General features: G+C 34.2%; 1 long non-coding RNA gene across 1 annotated transcript in view; it reads left to right on the forward strand.

Moving 5' to 3' along the window:
• Positions 1-21731, forward strand: part of LOC149057256 (uncharacterized) — a 115184-nt gene that overhangs the window by 34294 nt on the left and 59159 nt on the right. Inside the window, exon 2 of the long non-coding RNA XR_016191016.1 lies at positions 8613-8725. This is a non-coding gene — a long non-coding RNA (uncharacterized LOC149057256). The remainder of the gene's footprint in view (positions 1-8612; positions 8726-21731) is intronic.

The following is a 21731-nucleotide window of genomic DNA, read 5'->3' on the forward strand; positions in this document are numbered from 1 at the left end:
TTAATGATTCATTCATTCGCGCGTCTGCCATTTTTGCGTCACTGCCACGGTCGTCAACCCATCATCGCGCTCCCTGCCTATTATAGATCGTCCATCGATTCGGCCGATTGTTATAAAATATTGTATATACCTATAGTTGTGCAAGGACACTAAACTGACGAAACACTGCAAGATGGACAATATACCATTTGAGCGCTGATAATTAAATTAGGCGTGAAAAAAAGGTGGCCACCCTCCAAACAAAAATCAATTCGAAACACAGCTTTCACCACCTATACAGATGAAAACTTGCCAAATGAACTCAGTTGTCTGATAAAAAAATATCTTGATATAAAAAAAATCTAACTGAATGGCGTTCGCGTAAATGACCGTAATATACGTCAGGTTTAACAACTTTTCGGTTGTGACTATTATTACCTTTCGCCAGCACATATTTAATATGCGGTGTGTGTATATCGACTTATATCTAGTAGCACATTTAATCTAATATCTGTCGAAAGAAAATATAGATTGATATTTTCGGAGCAACCAATCGATAATCCGGTGTCAATCTTTTTTTATAAAATCGATGCACCTATACTTACTTTTTTAATTACACCGTCTACTATCACTTTAGGTTGTTACTCTGATTTTACCTGGTCTAGGTATGAATTTGAGTGGATCATTTAATGTTTAATGGACATTTTTATACTTATAGAATCTAATGGCATATAAGACGTGAACCTATTATATGTATTGCTATTATCATATTATAAATTATAAAATTAGGCTAATAATCCTAGTAATTGAAGCCTTTATGTTAATAAAAAAAAAAAAAAAAAAAATTATAAAATTTTGCTTATTTAACAGGTTTTGAATGTTTAAGTATTAGGTTTCAATTAACAGAATTTATACCGACAAAATAAATACGTTAAACATCCTTATGGCCATTCTAATATCATCCATCCGCTATAGTTCATATCAAATGTTTATTTTAATTTTTAACCCTAGATTATATTATTATTTCGAAAACTATTGTGTGCGAGGAATAAATCTAATTTTGTTTTTTATCTAATTATAATTAGTTATTACGTATCAATGTATCATATATTATTTTTATTTGTTTTGAAAGGCTTCAAAACTTCCATAACCCACTCGGTTCCATGGCGATATTGAATTTTGTCTAGAAAAAACCTTAAATCTATATTTGTAAATCTGTTGTTTGCGGAAAGCTCATATAGATAGTATGTGGCTATGATGGCGAAAAATTAGAATTTCTATTAATATTAAGCATTATATATTTATATCATTATGCATACCATATGAAGCTCGCTTAATAAAATTTCGATTTTCATCCAAGTTGTGTGTAAAAATCTAAAAATATCTGAAATTCTATAGTGACACTGGCATACAAAAAGGTTGAAAACCGGTATCTAATATAAGTATTATAATATCATACTTATGTTAGAATAAGGTCTATTATTATGTGATGTGATGTGAATTTAACTGCGACAGGACGTCACCGTGTCATGATTACGCGAATTACAAACTGTTACCGCATCAGAAACCAACCGGGAGGAAAAAAAACCGACTTTTCGAGACGGGTCACGAGGTGCGAGGGAGAGTGTTTAATTGCGTGAAGTTGGCAGAGAGGGTAAAAAATCGAGAGACAAGAATCTGGCGAAGGAGCATTAAAAAAAACTCGTCTCAGAAATAAAACAAAAGTCTCGTTCTCCGTTTGTTTGTTTTTTTAAATAATATAATCTTCCTGTCGAAAGCGCGGCATAATACGATTCGTTACAAAAACAGACGCAGTTTAACGCACCACGCGTTGCGGAAAGTTTTGGATTTTAAATCCCCTCTCGCCCTTTCCCACTGCTACAGGACAGTGTAAAGGCTCCCACACTGCAGCCGTTACTCAATGTAATTATTATTATTATTATCGTCCTATAAATATTATTTAATATATCCCACAACGTTAGTAAGCTCAATTTATAAACGCGAGCTCTGCACCTGCGTCACATGATATGTGGTAGGTATACCGTATACATAATACACGAATCCATAAATTCGACTATAATAATACAATAATAATTAATATTATTGAAATTATTGCGCGTATTATAAAATTGCCATCAAGCATATTAAAAATGCGTATACAACTGCAACGTAAAGAGAGCCGGTCGATTTATTTTTATTTTAACAATCTACTGTAGAAGTTCAAAATTAAGATTTGTTATGGCTATTAAGATACATAATTTATATACCGGTAAGGTTGATTGAATTATTTATGGATTAGGAGGGTCATCATAAACGAAAACGATTTATATGCTCTATAAAATGTTTCCGTACTGTTTTCTGAACACGCTAAAAGTAAGCATAGGGTCTACACTTTCACTGTAGTTTAAATGTTTTAATTGCAAGCGCCGGCGGTGGTTTATGATTTTTTTTTTACAATAGGTACTTTTAGTTTTATTTATTATTATGATATACGTTTGTGATTTTTGTCTGAAGTTTCGTGACAAAAATTCCGACCGTGTCACACGGTGGTTCGTATATTATAATATTGTTTGCGAAATTCTTGATCATCATCGCGTCGGTCATTGCGAAATATTTGTACAACGATGCATAGTAAATTAATTAATTAAAACCGATTTCGTGCGTACACGAGGTTGGAATATTATGTCTCTACGCGAATAAAATGCTGGTGCTTAGAGTACCTAATAATAATTGTTGAATCAGAGTGAAGTGACAAAAAAAAAAAAAAAAGGTGGAATGATAATAAGGTTACTTTTGGGTTATTATAACTATAGTTGAAATAATAGGACGTAAAACAAAAGTTTTCCGACGACCAACATACCAAACGTTTCTGACCAATGTTAAATAGGTAGGTACATATAGGTACTTAGCGAACTCGTTTATTATACAGTACCTACCTAATTACGATTAAAATGTGTTTTAAATACTTATTTTTTTTACAGTTGAATGGAAATAAATGCAAACTTTTCAAAACATTTTTATGATAGTTATAGGTCTGAACGATAACTATTCTGATTAGAGAGCGGAAACAGCTGGAGATTTTATTGTTTTATTTGGTAGTTATATAATTTTGTAATAGTCCGCGTCGTGATATTTGTATTTAGAAGTCGCGCGAAAACCACCCGCACCAGTAAAATTATAATAGTAATTAATATTAATAAGAGGAATTGTTTAGTACCCACACCAGTGTCATCGAATCGCCGAATGTTGTAATTCATAATCACTATAATCGTATGTCTTAAATATTTTAATTTTAATATAATATAATAATTACTGTTTGAAATCACGCGTTTATTTTCTTATCTCGGAGACGTGAACAAAATGATAAAAAGACATACAACTAAATTCGTACATTTACAACAAGGTCACGAAGACGTAATTTTCGTAAAAAAAAATGTCGACACGCCTGACATGTTATATTGTGATATATAATATAATAATGTTATACATAGTACGCGTGTCTGCCATGTCATATTACCTAATATACCTATCGATTTTCCATTTTCAGTATACGACGATAAGTTATATGACCGCCTGCGGACGTTTTAACAGAAAACTGAGTATGGCTTAAACAAGTAGGTATAGTAGCTAAACATGGTATTTACCACGTCATATTATAGTGTGTGTGTGTACACTTCTACTCGCACTATTGAACTTTAAGATTACTTTCTGGAGAACTCATAAAACAAAAGCGCTACCTACGCGTACTTATATAATAATTTCGGTGAGTAATACATAAATAATAATGTGTAAATAATATGTTTCCACCTTGTATATAAGGAACATGAACATATAAATGCCTACGAGTTGGATCAGTTCATAACATATAGGAATAATTGATTTCAAAGGACTTTTTAATTTAATAATACAACCATAATGTATGTAAAAATTTAGTTATTCAATTGCAGCGGAGAAGTGAATGTATGTTCTACTGACAATAGTTTCCTTCCCGTTTTACACAGACTCTGAAGTTTCTAGAATATCTAGTGTTATAATTTATACGTTTGAGTAGCTAGACATCCTCTTAGATCATATACAATGGATGAAGCCATCGGGCTAATTCTTGAAGCCAGAATAACCCAGAGCCCCGACTGTTTGTGCTCATGTGCGTAATTCTGATTGGTTAATAAATTATCACAAAAAATAATATGATCATAATAATATCATATACTATACTATTATCATATACTATTATCAGTCATTTACGCATGCGCAGTAATAACCAAGGCTCTAGCGTTTTCGGTCATTTTGGCTTCAAATCTAATATACAAGTATATACCGAGTGGCTACATCAATAGTATATGATCCAAGGACATCCCGCACCTAAACAAGCATAAAGGCAATGAGCCAATAGGACATATTATTGTTACGTATCTCAATTATTATTTTATATACCCATCATGCCAATCAATTGCCAAAGTAACAACTCGGTCATCCGTCAAGATCATGGAACAATATTAATTTTAGTCATAGTGGAAGTCCTGCAACCTTTGTTATATTATATATTACATGAACCAAAATAGATTCTCACTTGAAAAAAAACGGAAGTTTGAATTTCAACAAGACACTCCTTTAGTATAGTTATAGTATTTATTTATTAGGTATTTGCGGAGTATACTAAAAATCAGATTTTGAATAACAGCATTATTGATGTATAAAGGGGTGAACATGCTTGGCGAATCGCACTATATATTAATAACAGTCCAATCCAATACCAAACAAGTCATATAGTTAATTATAAATAATTATAAAAATAAAAAAGAATGTATAGTAGATATACACATTTACAACATTGGTAGTATAGCGTTTACGATTACGAATTATAATCCTTAAATTTGGCACAAATTCCATTTTAAATATTTTAATTTATTTTGTTCGCCATTAACTTTCTCTTTTGAGGGTAGGTTTTTTTTAAACTGTTAATTAATATTCCTTTTGTTTTAGATAACAACATAATACTTTACATATTATAATTTTAATCTATTTTTAAATGAATTGAAAACAATTGATTTGGTAGATTAAAATTCTGAAATTAAATTTTCGGTAAAACGAATCAGTCATCAGATCTTAAAAATATTTTGTATATTCAAGTATAGAAGAACCAATTCGAAAAGTTGTATCTGTTATTTTTATCCGGAACCAATTAGTTCACTTTATTGCACCAATTCCCATGTCTCTTGACCGTTGATTTCAAGTCCAATCGTGCGGGTTCAATAAATTCAGCTGATACTGCTGCAATATTCATTATAGGCTATAATTTAATATTACATTTTAGACCTTTGTCAGATTATTCGAGCACGTATATATGGGTACTGCAGGTGGTGCACATACGATTATTGTACCTACTTCCATCCCCCCTCGATATAAATTACATCCATTCGCGAATACAGCCACGTTTTCTACTTTAATCAGTGCGAAACATAATATTATAGTATTATATTGTATACGTGTACAAACCGTTGAGAATGAAGTAGATGGCTATATAGCGTTATACAAATAGGTGGTATATCATATTATAATGGTGCTACTAAATCGTATTTATTTCATAATATTATCGTAGGTTTTCACTCAAACAATTTACAATGTTTAGATACATACCAACACTTCCTGACTATTTGTAACCATTAGAATTTTACGCGAAGATTATGGTATTTTGTACAGTTTATTATATACAGTTTCTTCAATTTAATAAAATTACGAACTCTACTAAAAATTTTTTTTCTAAATAAAAACTTCTCAAAAACATAGGCTTAGAAAAATTAATTTAGAAAAATAATTGAATGTACATATACTCTACAAAATCCCTCTATTGTCAACCATAATGTGTCCCCATAGCTTTAAGATCATACTCTATAACTACTATTTTGTATTTTGTATTTACTGCAGGCTAATAACCTCAGGAGTTGAAGCCCTTATTTAAATAAAAAAAAAAAAAAAAATCTCATATCGTGTCACTGATTCAGCTGCTCAGCTGCTTTATGCCTATTATAGCTATTATGCTATTATAGGTACTTACTTGGAATTTCAATAATTTTATACCAATGTTCTAAATAGTAGAGCACTCGATTTCGTCAGTATTATTACGTGAACACTAAACTATTATATTAATGGTATATGTATTTGAATCTATAATTAAATAGAAGAAAAAAAATTCTGTGTTTTTTTTTCTGTCTTTATATTATAATAGGTATATACCTATGTACCTATTGTACCTATATAAGCAAGCGTCGTTCACCAAATATGAACAGATTGCGTTTGAAACTCACGATGGGCTTGTTGAATTTTTTTACCGCCTATTCATGTATAAGACATTCAATTATTAAAATTACATCGAAAGTTTTGAGGATATTAATTTCGAGATTGGTTAGAGCCGGTCATTAAAGGCGAACAATTTTGGCAATACGGCCGCCGCTCTGCCGTTATACGGGAAACTCGAGGCTAAAGGGTCTCGAGTTGGCGTCAGTGGCGGTAGTGGCGGTGGAGGCGGCCAACTTCCGTAAAGCCGATAACCTAATAAGCAGCTTTTAAGTTTTACGCAACAAAATGGCGTGTGTTTATTCTCCGGGCACGAGAGACGGCGGTGGCGGAGGCACCGCGGGTTATGACGGGTGATGGGGAAGAGGTGTTGTCGGGGCGGGGTGGGGGTGGCACGAGATCGTTTGCAACAAGAAACTAATTTCGCTAATGGAGCACCTCGGCGTTTGGCTCTTCTTGATTACATTATTTGTGGCATCTGACCTACAGGCTAACATAACTCAGCGACGGCCGCCCGATCAAAAGTCGTCATCGTACAATAGAACGCACGTACGTTGTATATTAATTATACTAATAATATTATTTCATCATAATATATTTGTTATAATCTACGTCCGACGGAACCGTATCATTATCATACGTCTTTAGTATAATATAGGTATTTTTATCTATTCGTTTATAATTTTAGATTTTATTTATTTTTTTTTTTTTGTCATGTAGGTGAAGTACCTCGTTATTTCGAAACGATCTATAGTAAACAATAAAATCTATCAATTATATACTACTACTGCGCTCGTGATACGGCATTTTATTTTATTTTTTATTATCGGGTCGCATTCGTCCTGCCGCGATCGGTCGACCAGCACTCAGGAAATTGGCTGCGTCCGAGGGGCGAATTCCGGCGTACCGTATATTATATACACGCAGTTCGATTGGACCAAGACAAAGTGTCCGAGGTAGTCGTCCCAGGCGGTGAGTTATTGGAGTCCATTACGCCAACAGACCACTTGATCTAATCTATTTTCCACGGCCACCGTGCCGGAACGCCGGGCGCAGCTTTGGTAGTAATAGTAGTAGAAGTAGAAGTGGTGGTGGTGGTGGTGGTGGTGGTACTAGTGGTAGTAGTAGTGGTGGTGGTGGTGGTGGTGGTGGTGGTGGTGGTAGTAGTAACAAAACAAACGATCTCCAGCCTAGTTTAATATCCCCAAAGACAAACTGTTTTTCTACCACTTCTCTTCTTTCCCACTGAACACTGTCTCTCACCCCGAACCATTTTTTTTTTTATGTCCGAAGGCGCTTTGCCAATTGGTTTCCCCTTTGATTCTCATCACCGTTGGGCAGTATAGTTGATATCAGGTGTTTTTTCTCATTTTTTACGAGAATTGACTACTTTATGTGAATCGCCAATCGTTTCCATTTCCGTATACGTATAATATACCTTCCTTCCTCCCTCACAACTGCAGTGCAATAGAAATATATAATATATATATTGTATTGCTCAATTTCCGTCTTTATTGTTGTGATGTTATTGTTGTAATAATAACGAGGCCGACGTTTTGCCTAAAGTAATTTGAATGTAACGTGTTTGATACCGTCATAAATTATGAATTTCTCACTACTTGAGAATTCTCTTCATTAATCCGAGTCAAATGCAATTAAGAACACACATATACACGCGAATTATTTTATTAATAATATTTAACAGGGCGGTAATACGATTTAAAGACGCCCGTCGACAATGCTGGTAAGGGGTTTTATTATTACAGACAAGTAACATTCAATCAACGTTCCGGGTGAATGTAATTTCGAATAATATTAACGAAAAGCAGAAATTAATCACTGAAACGATATGTGACTATGTACATCGCGTACCGGCACTTATAATTTGAAATGTTGTTCACGTGTCATACAATATGCACTAACAAAACAATTTTTTTTTTATCGAATACATGTTAAACATGTTAAACATAATATAAATTATAATGATATACTTGCGATTATAAATTTAAATAATATAATAATATGTTCAAAATCATAGACCACAGTTCACTTTTGAACTACAAGATTACAAACTAGATCCAATTTTATACCAGAAACTTTTATCGAAGTTTATGATTGGAGCACTTTTACTACAAAACGTATCTTCAGACATGAAAAAAAAAAACAAAATAATAAATAATAATAAAAAAACACAAAGTCGATACATGATAAAAACTGTAAAATGAATATGCCATTTATCAATCTCCGCAGAATCTGAGACATTCAATAATTAATTTTAACATTGTAGCAGTACAAAAATAATGTTAATGAACTAATGGCATTTTTTTTTTATAAAATAGACACCATCATGCATTGGTTTTGCGGCTAACCTTAGCGCGGAGGCAACGGAGGCCTGGACTGGTGGACTGACAGAAGAGTAATGCAATTTCTAGTTATACGGTATTTTTTATGTGTAAGTAACATAAAATCTACATATTTTACATTAATATTTGAATATTGAGTGATAAATATTTATTTTTTTTATCTGTATTTCAATATCTACTAATTGGAATTACGTTAAATATTTCGACAGAATTTTATAATACTGGCTTAACAAAAAAAAAAATTGAATATTTCACAGTTGGTTTGAATATCACAATGTGTTATATATTGTTACGTACAATAAAGCCCAGATCAGTATTTTACGGATTCAATTGTATATTTTTTCTTTTCGCGGGATCGATCAACCGTTGTCGAAACGATCGTTTAAGCAACAAAAAACGAACATTATAAAGAATATATTTCGAACTCTGAACGCGCGCGAGAATTTATTATAATATTTTTTTTTCGTCTTCCAAAGCGGCAGATATTTTACTGTTCGAGTGTTGACTACTGCACCGGCCTGTATTGTGCAATGAGCCGGCCAGTCGTATATTACCGCGACATTATAATATTATAAAATATTATGTTGTAACCGAATCGGACCGCAATTCTCTATACCGGGTTACCATTGTGTTCATTATAATATATGAGCAGTGATGTAGTTCGAATCTCAAACACAGGTCAACGCCACGTCCGAGAGGGCCGCGACTTACACACACACACACAATATTATACACATCATCTCGTGTGTATAATGCATCGTTCGTAATCCCAGTATATACACAGAGACGCACTCCCTTTCATCGGCTGTGCCGTACAATACATAACATATATATATATATATATATATATATTAGAAATATATGCATACAGGGCGCAACAAAAATATAGCTATTAAAATTGTTTAATAAACAAACCTAGTGCAATAATAATACTTATTTTCACATCAATATTTAAATATTTTATATTTTACAATATGGTTTAGGTACACGATAATAATCATCATTATCGCATGTCTGAGAAAAAAAAAAATAAGAATAGTGCTTATACGCGTATCGTTCTGTCAGTTGTCTCTGTTATTACATCCTGTATATTATATAATATCACCAGACACACGTGACGTGATCCGATTCACCTGGCCGGCGAATAATCAAATTTCTCGAGTTCTCTACATATATATCGCTGTACCTACACTTTATGTATGTGTACCATGTATACAGACTGCGCAAGACTCGCACTCGAATCGACGCCACCGATTGCAGGGCTCAAACACGTGTGACATCACATATATACGTAATATATATTACATATTATGAATGTATACCTAATATAGTGTCATGTTCTCGAGTGCTTCCCTTTGGGTAGTTTTAATATAAAAGCATATTATTGTCGCCGCCGCCGTCACCCTTTGTACCGTCGCGGTAATCAGATAACATTGGTATATAGGGTAGCAGCGGTCCGGGGTGGTATCCTACGAGCTTTAAGCGTTCCCTGTTCACATCACACAAACGACCGGGCGGAACTTTGGAATTCAAATTAGATATAGACGACGCGGTAGCCCGCGGGTCACGATGATCGGCCACGGTGGACAAAGAGCGGCTTCCGGGGGAGTGGAAGGGGCGGAAAATGGTGGGTAGTGACGGATAGACGGACAGTGGCGGTGGATTTAACGAATTTCCTCTCACCCAGTCATATAATATATATATATACTATACAAGCATATAGCGGCGGACGTGCCGGGTTACAAAGTTTTATTCGCAGCTCTTCCGGAAAGCTGGCCAGCGGCCGAACCGTCCCTATATAATTGAGGTTGAAAAGACGTGTAAAGCGACAGGGTGAAGGTGGCGACTGCAGCACCGGAGGAGGCGATCGAGGTCCGAGGCTGTTTTGTATTCCACATCGTTAACATGCGATTGCGCTACCTTGTCTCCCCGGGGGTGTGTATGTGCGTGTGTGTGTGTGTGTGCGTGCGTGTCCGGGTTATTCTGCGAGATGGGAGGGTAGGGGCGAAGGAAACGTGCGATAGACTCACGGGATGACCGTTCAGTGGGTGCCAAAAACGCGTGCCGTGCACAATCGATAGCCACGTTGGCCTCCGCCGGTTTTGGCCACCACTGTTCACCATCTGCCTCCGTTCCCAGTGCCTCCGCCGCTGCTGCCGCCCCCGCCGTCGTCGTCGTAGCGATGCATAGTATAGCTGTGTTATATAGTAGTCGTAGTACTCCTCCGAAGACTTGGACACGAGCACCACGCCTGCACCACCGCCACCGCCACCGCATAAAGTCCGGTCGATAACCACCCAGCTGCGTTATCTTCACACACACACGAACCCATTTGAATATTACAATGATATCATATTACACACTGTCGTCTAATTCGCATCATACATTGCGTTGCCAAGTCAATATACGTTACACGTCCTCAGACTTCAACAATCTCTCCCTCTACAGGTTAGGCGCACTGCATGATGTGCACATCGCGTAGGTGGTGTACGCGTATATAAGAATATACATATAAGATGTTGTTGTTGAGAGGGACACCGCGTGTACTGCGATCGTCGCAAAACGTAAAAAACGAATAACGCTAGAGACTGACACGGACCAAAAGGCGAACGTCATCAATCCGCGTGACATATATAATATAATTTACTTAACATTTTCTGCGCTCCACATTATATACAAAGTGCGTCTTATGCATTGTATATATACAATATACGATATACATGGACCTAAGCCCTCCGAGCGTCTTAATCGAAGAATCGAGTGAGGGACGTTAATTAATAATTATTCCGTGAGCGCGTTTGTGTGCTGGCGCGCGGCGATGGATGGATTATGTTCCCATGGGGAGCCCAACGATGTTTAAGCTGCTCTCCGCGTGCGCGCGCGTGTGTATATAAATTCTATACATCTATATAAACCCGTGTATACCCTGCCCCGGATGAGGACTATATCGGCGAGGATATTTGTTTATTCCTGCTCCTGTGTGCGCACATATAATCATCATCCCGCTATCCTTCGTGCATTACATAGGTGCGCGTCACCTTCCCCTCCTCACCATCCTATTCGTGTATGCTCACACTCGTCCCACTCTTTTACCCGCCGAATCCGTAACCCCGCATTCACAGCCCATTTCACTGAAAGGTGCCACCCGTGATAACGACATTACCGCGGGGCGCCCGCGTGTAATCGGCACGTGTGGAATTTCGCGCTAGTTCCCGCATACCTACCTGCCCAGCGCGCCCGCAAGTTAATTAAATTCGCACGGATACGTCAAAATAACATATCGCGGGCCAACTATATACGGGAATTCCATTAATTGTTATGGAAGTATACTAGGTCGGTATCGATGTCGATGTCGTTCGGCATTTTTCACATAATTCCTGAGAGTAAGGACATCCCCGTGTTGGCGTAGGTGAATGTTTAGAAAAAAAAAAAAACAACTTGCAACATAGTTAATATTAAATTGATAATACTTATTATATAATATATATAGCTATACTCGCACTGATTACATGTCATATATTAATGAAATTTACCCAAATCTGTGGGGGATTGTACGCTAAAATTGTTTTCCTATAAATGGAAAATAGTATACGTATAAATGTACAGCTGTAGGTGTTTAAAACAATTTTTGTTCAATCGAAGCTTTACCACTGTTACAGCTCTGTTATAGTTCGCGATAATATTATAAGCTAGAATTTACTCAATTGGGTGAAAACGTATGTGATATAAGCATAAAGAAAAACTAAACATATATAGGTTCTAACTCTTTTCCATTATTGTTATAATATTTATAACCTGATATCAAATAGTTTCAACAAATAAAATAATCTCATTACTATGTTAAAATATAAAGCTACAATTTATTATTGATATATTTGGATCAAAAACTTAACTGGTTAATTTATTTGAATAATACTCACGTATAAGATATTTGAATTTACCAAAATATGTTCGTATACAAATCTAGTGTAGATTTTTAAATTACACAGGTACATAGCTATCTACATAAAAAAAAAAATATACTTCATTCTATGTTATTTGAATAAAATATCAAAAATACAATATAAAATACAAGTAGGTGCTACTAATTAATATATTTTATAGTGTATTATGCATACTAATTTATTTTGATATTATTAGAATGAAATTCATTAAAATAGGACATTTTAATTTCCACATCTGTACTGTTTGGATTACGATCCCTCATAATAAATATATAAAGGTCTGGGTGATTTTTTCTCGTCCCAATTTACACCTAGGCCGTTGGATTCTAAAACCAGTTGAGTCTACATATAAATAACCGAAGTAAAATATGTTTCTCATACTGGTGCACGTTGGGTTAAAACTAATTTTTAAATCATGGTAAGTTATGCTTACTTACTGGAATTATACTTTTAAGACTAATTCCTATACGCAAATACAGAACACAAAAATAAATTAAACACATGCACCAGAAGTAATAGTACCTATATATTTTGCTTAATTATGTATAAGTAAAGTATATAAGTAGGTAGGAAGGTAATACATTTTAATTTTAATACCTTAAATTTTTAATTCGTATATTATATGTCGAAGAAATAACATTTTTAAGGGTAACATTGTTATTAAGATAAAAAATAAAACGCATAAATAGCATAACGTCGATTTACTGAATTCATAATACGTATACTTATAAATTATAACGTATACATAATCATGATTCGAACGAAATATACGTTTCTATATAATAACAAATAAATTGAATTTTGCCAATTTGGGTATTGTTCGAAAACGATTATTAAATGTATGTATTTATTATTCGATTAAGTTTTATGAAAATAATTTACTAGCTAGGTAAATTATGGAGGTACAACTTGAGTTAAATGTAAATAATAAAACCTAATATTATAATAAATATAATAGTTAAAAAACAAAATTTGTTCTAAAGTTTTTCCATCGAGTCTCACAGTGATCTTCACTCTTCATATTCTATTTTATAACTTAACATTCATTACTTTACATTTACACCAGCGACTTTAAGCGTATACCAGTAAAATGTAATTTTACAATCCATCGAATTCCGTTTCTTGTAGAATGTTTCCATAAATTTTACCGTACCCATACAAACTTAGTTTGACGGATCGCTTAATATAATGAGCAAAATATGTGTTAAACGTATCTTTACACTGTAATAATTTACAAACGCCGTCGTAATTAATTTTTATTGTTATGTATGACATGACATACGATAATAATTGTTGTGTCAGTGCGAGGAACGTCAACACAACGGATGATGCCTATCGCTTTAAAATGTATTTTATAATTTATAGTTAACTTTTTGCTGACGATTTGTTTAACACGTGTTTATATAATAAATTGTTGTTGTTTTCAAAACTATATTAATAACTCCATTGACATACGACGACGCGCCAAAACTCTCATCAACGTATATACAAAAAATAAACGGCAAAAATCTGGAACTTAAAAAACACCAAATTAAATGAAATCAAAAGAGATATCCCATCATTGGGTAAACCCAAAGCTCAACAGAAACGAAGATACAGTACCTCAACAGACTTCGCATTAGACACACAAAAATCACTCATGATTTCTTGATGGCCTGAGAGGAGTTTCACATTTGTAAAACTTGTGGAACTATATGTCAACCGTCAAAAATATTATATAATAGCTGACTGTTTGATAAACAACCAAAAACAGATCGATTAAATCCCACAACTTGGGTTCCGCATTAGGTTCAATCCTGAAAAAACTAAAACATAATTATAATTTACGAAGCAAACAAAATTGTTCAATCAAATATATATGTATATATATTTAAAAAAAAAAATGGAACCCAATCATTTTAACTTATCTTTGTTTTTAATCATGTATAATATGTCTTGACCTTTTTGTAACTATTGGTCTTTTCTGTCGATGTTATTTTTCCAAGATTATCAAAAAACTCCATGAATTGCCATGATTCGATTTACAATATTTACAACCGATTAACCTAATACTATAAATATTATATCATAACAATATTTTAATGAATTTTGGATCTCGAACGAATACATTAAACGAGGAAAATCTAAATATTATGACAGCGATGAATAATTATTCATATTTTTTCTAACGAACGAAAAAATGTTGATCAATTGTTTTAACTGTAATGATAACTGCACTGCAGTACCTATTAATAAGTAATAGCAATAACCCTTAAGAGATTATGTACTCGATCCGATCTCAATGAATTCATTTTAATGTTATGTAAAAATCATTTCAAAAATATAGTTATTACTCTCACATTTCTTATGCTCTCCGATAATACGTATATTTTAATTGTACGAATTATTAATTGTAGGATACGCTTTTCGTTTTGGTTAACTGTGCAGATGCTGACAAACAAATAACAATAAACGCAGTATAATAATATGTTTTTATCACGTTTTACATCAGACTATCGTTAGCATAGAAATCTAATACACAAAGCAATACTTGTATAGTGGTTTATACTTTATTTTAAAACGAGATAAACGTTAAATTGCTCGCAAAGAAGTATAAAAACATATCCGTCTCGAAACTTTTACGTTATGAGATTATAACACTATAATACCATAATAATAATTATAATATTTAACGTATTAAAGTAATGACATGTAAATGTTCTACGTGCGTCGATTAGTGATTATACCCACAAACAGCGTATGGCGATTATTATAAACATATTATATTATAAAGATCGTTGTGATATCATCGTCACAAACCTAGGTAAAAATTATTATTACAGAATACGATATAAACGTCATGTTTTCCGGGCATAAATCGAGTTAGACTAATTTCGGTCATGGTAATGCACTCCGAGACAGAGGTGTCATGCGTATGCTTAAAATTATTATTTTTAACATTATGATTTTCTCACCGAATTTTAGTTAAATGTATCAGTCATAATGTATTATTATTATTATGATTATGATTAAATAAATAATTTAACTGTTCACGACAATCCCTTGTAGAATCACGTATATATAAGTATAGAACTATAGATATACATTATAACATACTAACATATAGGCATAAGTATAATGGCGATGGAATAACCTTAAGCAACGACAAAAATTCGTGCCCGATTTTAGGTACTGGATAAGACTATACTATGATAGTAAGAAGGTCTAACTATTATTATTTATTATCATCTCAAAACAAAGTCTTGGGACGATTACGTGTTTCAGGTTTCATAAACGTATATTAATGTGAACAATTCATAAACTTATATAGTAAAAGAGAACACTATAATGAGTTTTAAAAAATTCTCCAGCTAGTTTGAATTTGGAGTTAATAAACCGATATTTCAATGATCTTCTCACAAAACCTCAGCTATTACAATAACGCATCGGTTGCAATGGTATGGTCGTACATGATGTTCGTCTAGATTTCTCAGGTCTCACACACACATATGTACATAAATATATGGAACGGTGAATAAATTAGCTGAAACGCTGTCCGAAGAAACATATTACGCAAAGTTTTCAAACCCTGCCACCCCTTGTCCGCAACCAGCCATCACGTTCAGGGCTCGACCCCACGGAGAGTCGGTGGCGTTGGCGTTGTCGGTGGCTATGGCGGCGGGGGCTGTTTATTGATTTCGGGACTTGGCGTCGTGTGTACCACGTATAACGCGTGTGTTGTAGGACCGTTGTAGTCCAAAGTACCGATGCGAGAACGACGACGTAACCCTTTTTCTGCCGTCTAGAGAGTTGGCCAGCTATCCGTTTCCCCCCACCCCCTTCATGTATACGCGGTCTAACCTTTTCCACAACCCTTGCGGCAACAGCTGAGCCGCCTTTGTTCGGTCGACCGTGTGTACGCACCCGAAATACCGGCCAAGACTATACGTACGTTTCGTACAAAACACTCGTCGTGCAAGCCGCCGCAGTGTACCTACACATCATCATCCATTGTACTATATGCGAGTCGGTAAAAGTTGACGTTTTTAATTTATTTACATCTTTGCAGTGACTGGAGAACGGTTTTCGATTATTTCTATTCGGATTTTTTTTTTTTTTTTAATCATTATTATTATTATTATTATTATTATTATTCTGTACGTATTATACATAAAAGGCCGCCGACTAACAATGTCGAACCGAATTCTTCGGGCACTGATTAATTCCGAATCCACCCCTCCGTCGACCGCGCAGCCACCCTCCACCTCAGCTAACCCCGCCACTGCTGTCGTCGTCGTCGTCGTCGCCGTCATCATCCGACGGGGTCGTCCGCGGTGGGGGCAATATTATTGAATTTTTCATTAAGCGCCCTCATCAGGGCTGTGTTATTGTGACCGAAGATAATCAAGGCATGTAGTTTTTTTTCTTTATTGTATATATATATTTTTTTTTTCGTTATCGTCCCGGCCCAGAATAATTCCATACACAATTAAATGGAGTTCTTTCGGCCGGAGGGGTTCCGGAGCGGAAAATCGATGTGCCTCGATCAGGCGGCTTCAGTGGTGTGGTGGAGAGTGTGGAGGGGCGAGTAGTGGCGGGTGGTGAAAGTGATCGCCGCCGTGTATGCTCTCGTCGTCGGTGTATATTATAGCAGCGTGTATACAGAGTTGTGTATTATATATTCTATCATAATGTTATATAGTGCAGCGTATATAGTCATCGCTGTATATGTATAGCTCTGTTCGGTGCAAGCGTAGGGAAATATTCCGAACTTGTTGCCAACAGCTGCCACGACTGTTGTCGCGCACAGAAGGGATAATAATATAATATCATAACGCGCGCGACCGTGCGGACGGAAACGCATTCGGGCGAAGGCGGTATATATCCATAAATTCGCCGAGCGAAAACAAAAACGCGTGACGTTTTGTCGTCATCGTCGCCGTCTCATGGACACCACCAACTTATCTAAAGCACGTCGTGATATACATATATAGAAATATACCGATGATATAATAATATATATTGTACGATGATATCCGCGAAGACGCGACCGAGTGGTTCCGATGGGAGTGAAGGTCCCGTGGGCCAAGAAATTCGAATATTTCATGTTCATCTATTGCGAAGATTTTTTCGGTAATGCTATTGTAAGTTTACTCCGGCACAATTCCTTTGGTAATTTCGTGGTGAACGTTGCATCGCACATATTTTATAAAATCGTCTTCGGCGGTGCAGGACTTTTCTCATTGCAGTATGGGGTGAGAGGGGTCAACAAATATTATAAAGGATCTCGATTATGGCCACGATTCTTCTCTTTTGACGTCACTGGTCGTTGAATATTGTTGACTGACAAAATCAAATTATTGTCTTGTACCTATAATATACTGCTTTAATAAGTTATTATTATTTGTTAATAACGAATTGGATTGGATGGATATAAATGTATAATATTATATTATTATACGAATATACCTGATTCAACGCGAGAGTGTAAGTAGTAACTAACTATAACCAATATATGACGTGGTGGCGTCCTACGAATCTGTTCAGAACACACACGTTTTTTCCCCATTAAATGGAATTATAAGTAAGTTATTTTTTGATTTTTGTAATAAATATTTATTTCCGGACTTACCGCGGAGCCACTTCAGCTGTAATCTTCGTGTCTATATTTTATCTCGTACACATATCAATGATGATGATGATGATGACAATATCATTAGTTAATACTCTATCGGTAGTTCTCGGATATCGTATCATTAATATTCAACGCGAGCGTACATCGAACTTCGATACGGCACATGACATCTGACATTTCCGCATATGTGTTCGAAACGCAACAAACCTTTGTACGCGTAATTGCAGTGTGTTTACTGACCGAATAAATACACTGCTGTGCTCGGCACACGCACACGAAATTAACTACAAACGCAGACGATACGCCTATGTTATATACACTCTGGTTCACACGCGATCGCTAATAATAATATATTATATTGTTATAGTGCACACAGATCAGGTGTATACGCACATGGCAATATTATAATATTGTAGAATATATTATATTCGATTTCGCTCTCGCGGTTATTCGGTCCGCGCTCAGTCCTGAATAATTATTTACTTGTATAGCTATGCAACATATTATTATATTATAATAATCAGGGCAGAGGACTCATGTATTATATAATATAGTTATCATGTATAATGTATATATTGTTGTTGGTTGTGAACAGTCGTAAATATTGTCATATTGAAACAAATTTGTTTAGTGCTATACGACAGAGCCAAAACTGTAATTCACATACTTAGTAAGTTAAGTTATACTTGTATTATTTAGGTTTATTTACAGGTACTATTTGTGGTGTAATATTTATGTTTTTATAATTTTCGAGCTATTTGTTTTTATGTTTTCCTTTAAGTATCGTTCATAAATTTAAATAACATTAAAAAATTATAAGTTCATTAGTTCATATTATAATGTTTGATTATTTATTCAAAATCTTCGAAGTCGGTACTCATGACGTACATCCCTTGTATTATTTTTTAGATTAAGTGAATGTTGTTCTCTTATCAGATATTATTTGTTTTATTGTTATTAATTTATTATTATTGCTATTTTTTTTTTTTTTTTTATTAAACAAATGAAAAAAAAATGTTGAATGCATAATTTTTTAGCATATTATTTCAATGATTTTAGTATACTGTAATAATAACTACTGCTGTAACATTTTGTTATTTTTTAAGGCTATAATATTATATCATCTGCCTAACAATAACATTTTACACGTACAATAAATTACCAAAATTAATTAATATATACTATCCCGAAGCCTGCAAGTAGCCACTGCACCGCTGACTTTTGGTATCAAACTATCAACAATTAATGATGTCGCAATAGGTAGAAGGTAGACGCTTTTCTATTACATCAATCAAATTGTATTTGTTATAGATTGAAAAACACTGATATCAAATTAATTTTTTACTATCCAGTTTTGGTTTTGTATTATTTTAATAACCTTTTATTCTACACAAATTGAAAAAAAAAACTATTACAATATCATAAAAACTGTATTTTTCATTCTGTAGAAACATTATAGTTTAACTGCATACTTTTAAAATGATTTAATAATATAATAGGTAAAATATAAACGGTATTCATTGTCAAATAATATTAAACGGTTTTGTTAATTTTTTATTTTATATTATACATTTTCATGCAGTGATATTTATTTTGAGGCATTTTAAACAAATATTTTTTTACTTGAAACGTTTTTTATTTTAATGAACACGAAGACATTTTATTTAAACAAATTTTTTTTTTTAATTAAAACTATTTTAAAAGAAAAAACGAAATATTTGACATTTTAGATCGCGAATGAGGTGAGAGGAGGTGCAGTACACAAATATTACAATGATGCGTGTTGTTATATTTTTTATATAGTTTTTCGGTCAAACTTTTGGGGTAGTGAAAAAATAAAAAAGTTTCCATACCTTTCTACATTGAAAATTTAACGCTTCATATTGAATTTCAAACTTTAAAAAGGTCATTTCCCAATTTTTCAATAGTTGTCGAGAAGATCGTGACAACAGCAATGGATGAAAAACTGTAAATAAACGTAAGCAAGCGTCTGCTTTTTAACAACGACTTGGGTAAACAGAACTTCACTCAGATTCGTTTTTAGAATACAATGATTTACATTTGGCCCGGGGGACCGAACATCTATTTTATCTCACCGCTTTAAGTCTAAATTCATGTATTTCTGCTTGACAATTCACTGCGTAAAATAATAATTTGTTAGTTTATTTGCTTATACATACAATATCATACTATCATAAAACACATTATTATATTCAATCACTAAACTCTCTTTGTTGGTTTTGTTGGTTTAGAAATAGGATTTTACCACATATGCACTATTAAATACACTAAAAAAAAAATAAAAAAATATTGATCTTCAAAGTGATCCGCTTTAGATTCTTTAATCTTTACTTCTCTACTTTAATGCTTTAAAATGTTATAAATATCATCTAACCTATAAAAACCATAGATGTAAGTATTTCTTAACCAATAAGTATAGATACCTATACTTATTGAAATATCAATATTAAATATCAAAATTATACAGATGTATCACATTACTATTAAATGTTCGAAAGTAAATCATCAATTTGTCAATTGAAAATTAAATAAGAACTTATAACTTAGCCAACATAATATTATAATAAAAATATTGCATAAAATCATTTGAAAAGCTAAAATGACGTACTTATACAAAACCTGTATTACCAACTACGAGTTACCCTTTCAAGAAAGTTTGTCATACTTCATACCAAACAGTTGTGAACTTATTTAAAAAATCTATAAGCTCTATTTAGGCAGCAAATTCTGCATGTATTCAAAAATAATTTTGCTACCACGATTTCAGAGGTCGCTCATTAAAACAAAAAGTTCAATAATTTAACGTCAATTTTAGTATAATATTAATGTGTCCGAAGAATAAAAGTATCCCATAAAAACATATTATATTAAACGCAGCCAGAACAATGAGAATTAATCATTGTTAAAATATACTGCCGCCAGCATAATAATTGAAATACGAACAATTTCCGGTGGATCTCAAGCATTTTCGCTGCATCTCATTTGTCGTACGGCGATTCAATAATTAGATTCGGGGACCCTCATTGTTAACCAGTGTCGTTTAAATTAAAAACCATTCTTATCAATAAATCGGTTTAGGGATTCGAAATTGTTTTCTCACCGAAAAAAAACTACAAGATTATCCGTACGCCTTCGTCGCCTTCGTCGTCGTCGCCACCGTTTTTTTTTTTACCCCTGTTTATTCGACCTCCGAATGCTAATGACCTCTCACTTCCTCAACTGCCGCCTCCACCAGGACGGAGATCCGACAGAGAAATCTTGGCCAGAGAGATGGGGGGAAAAAACCTTCCCATCATTATTTAACCCCCGGTTCAGGAGTCGAATTACCTTTGTTGCTTGCCTTTTTATTTTTTTCACCCACCTCCCACTCGCCGTGCTTTTGCCTTCATCGCCGTCGACTACTTTTTTCCCCGCCGCTTTGTTACCGGAACCCGGAGTTATCTTGTTCTTTCCACGGTGGCGGCCCTTTTAATCTGCAAATTCACTTCTGATAACCAAAGTGTTTCTTTTTAAACT

This window comes from Diuraphis noxia, unplaced genomic scaffold (genome assembly GCF_037042655.1).
Source record: "Diuraphis noxia isolate RWA-SAM2 unplaced genomic scaffold, SU_Dnox_SAM2 contig0003, whole genome shotgun sequence".
In the NCBI taxonomy this organism is placed as follows: Eukaryota; Metazoa; Arthropoda; class Insecta; order Hemiptera; family Aphididae; genus Diuraphis; species Diuraphis noxia.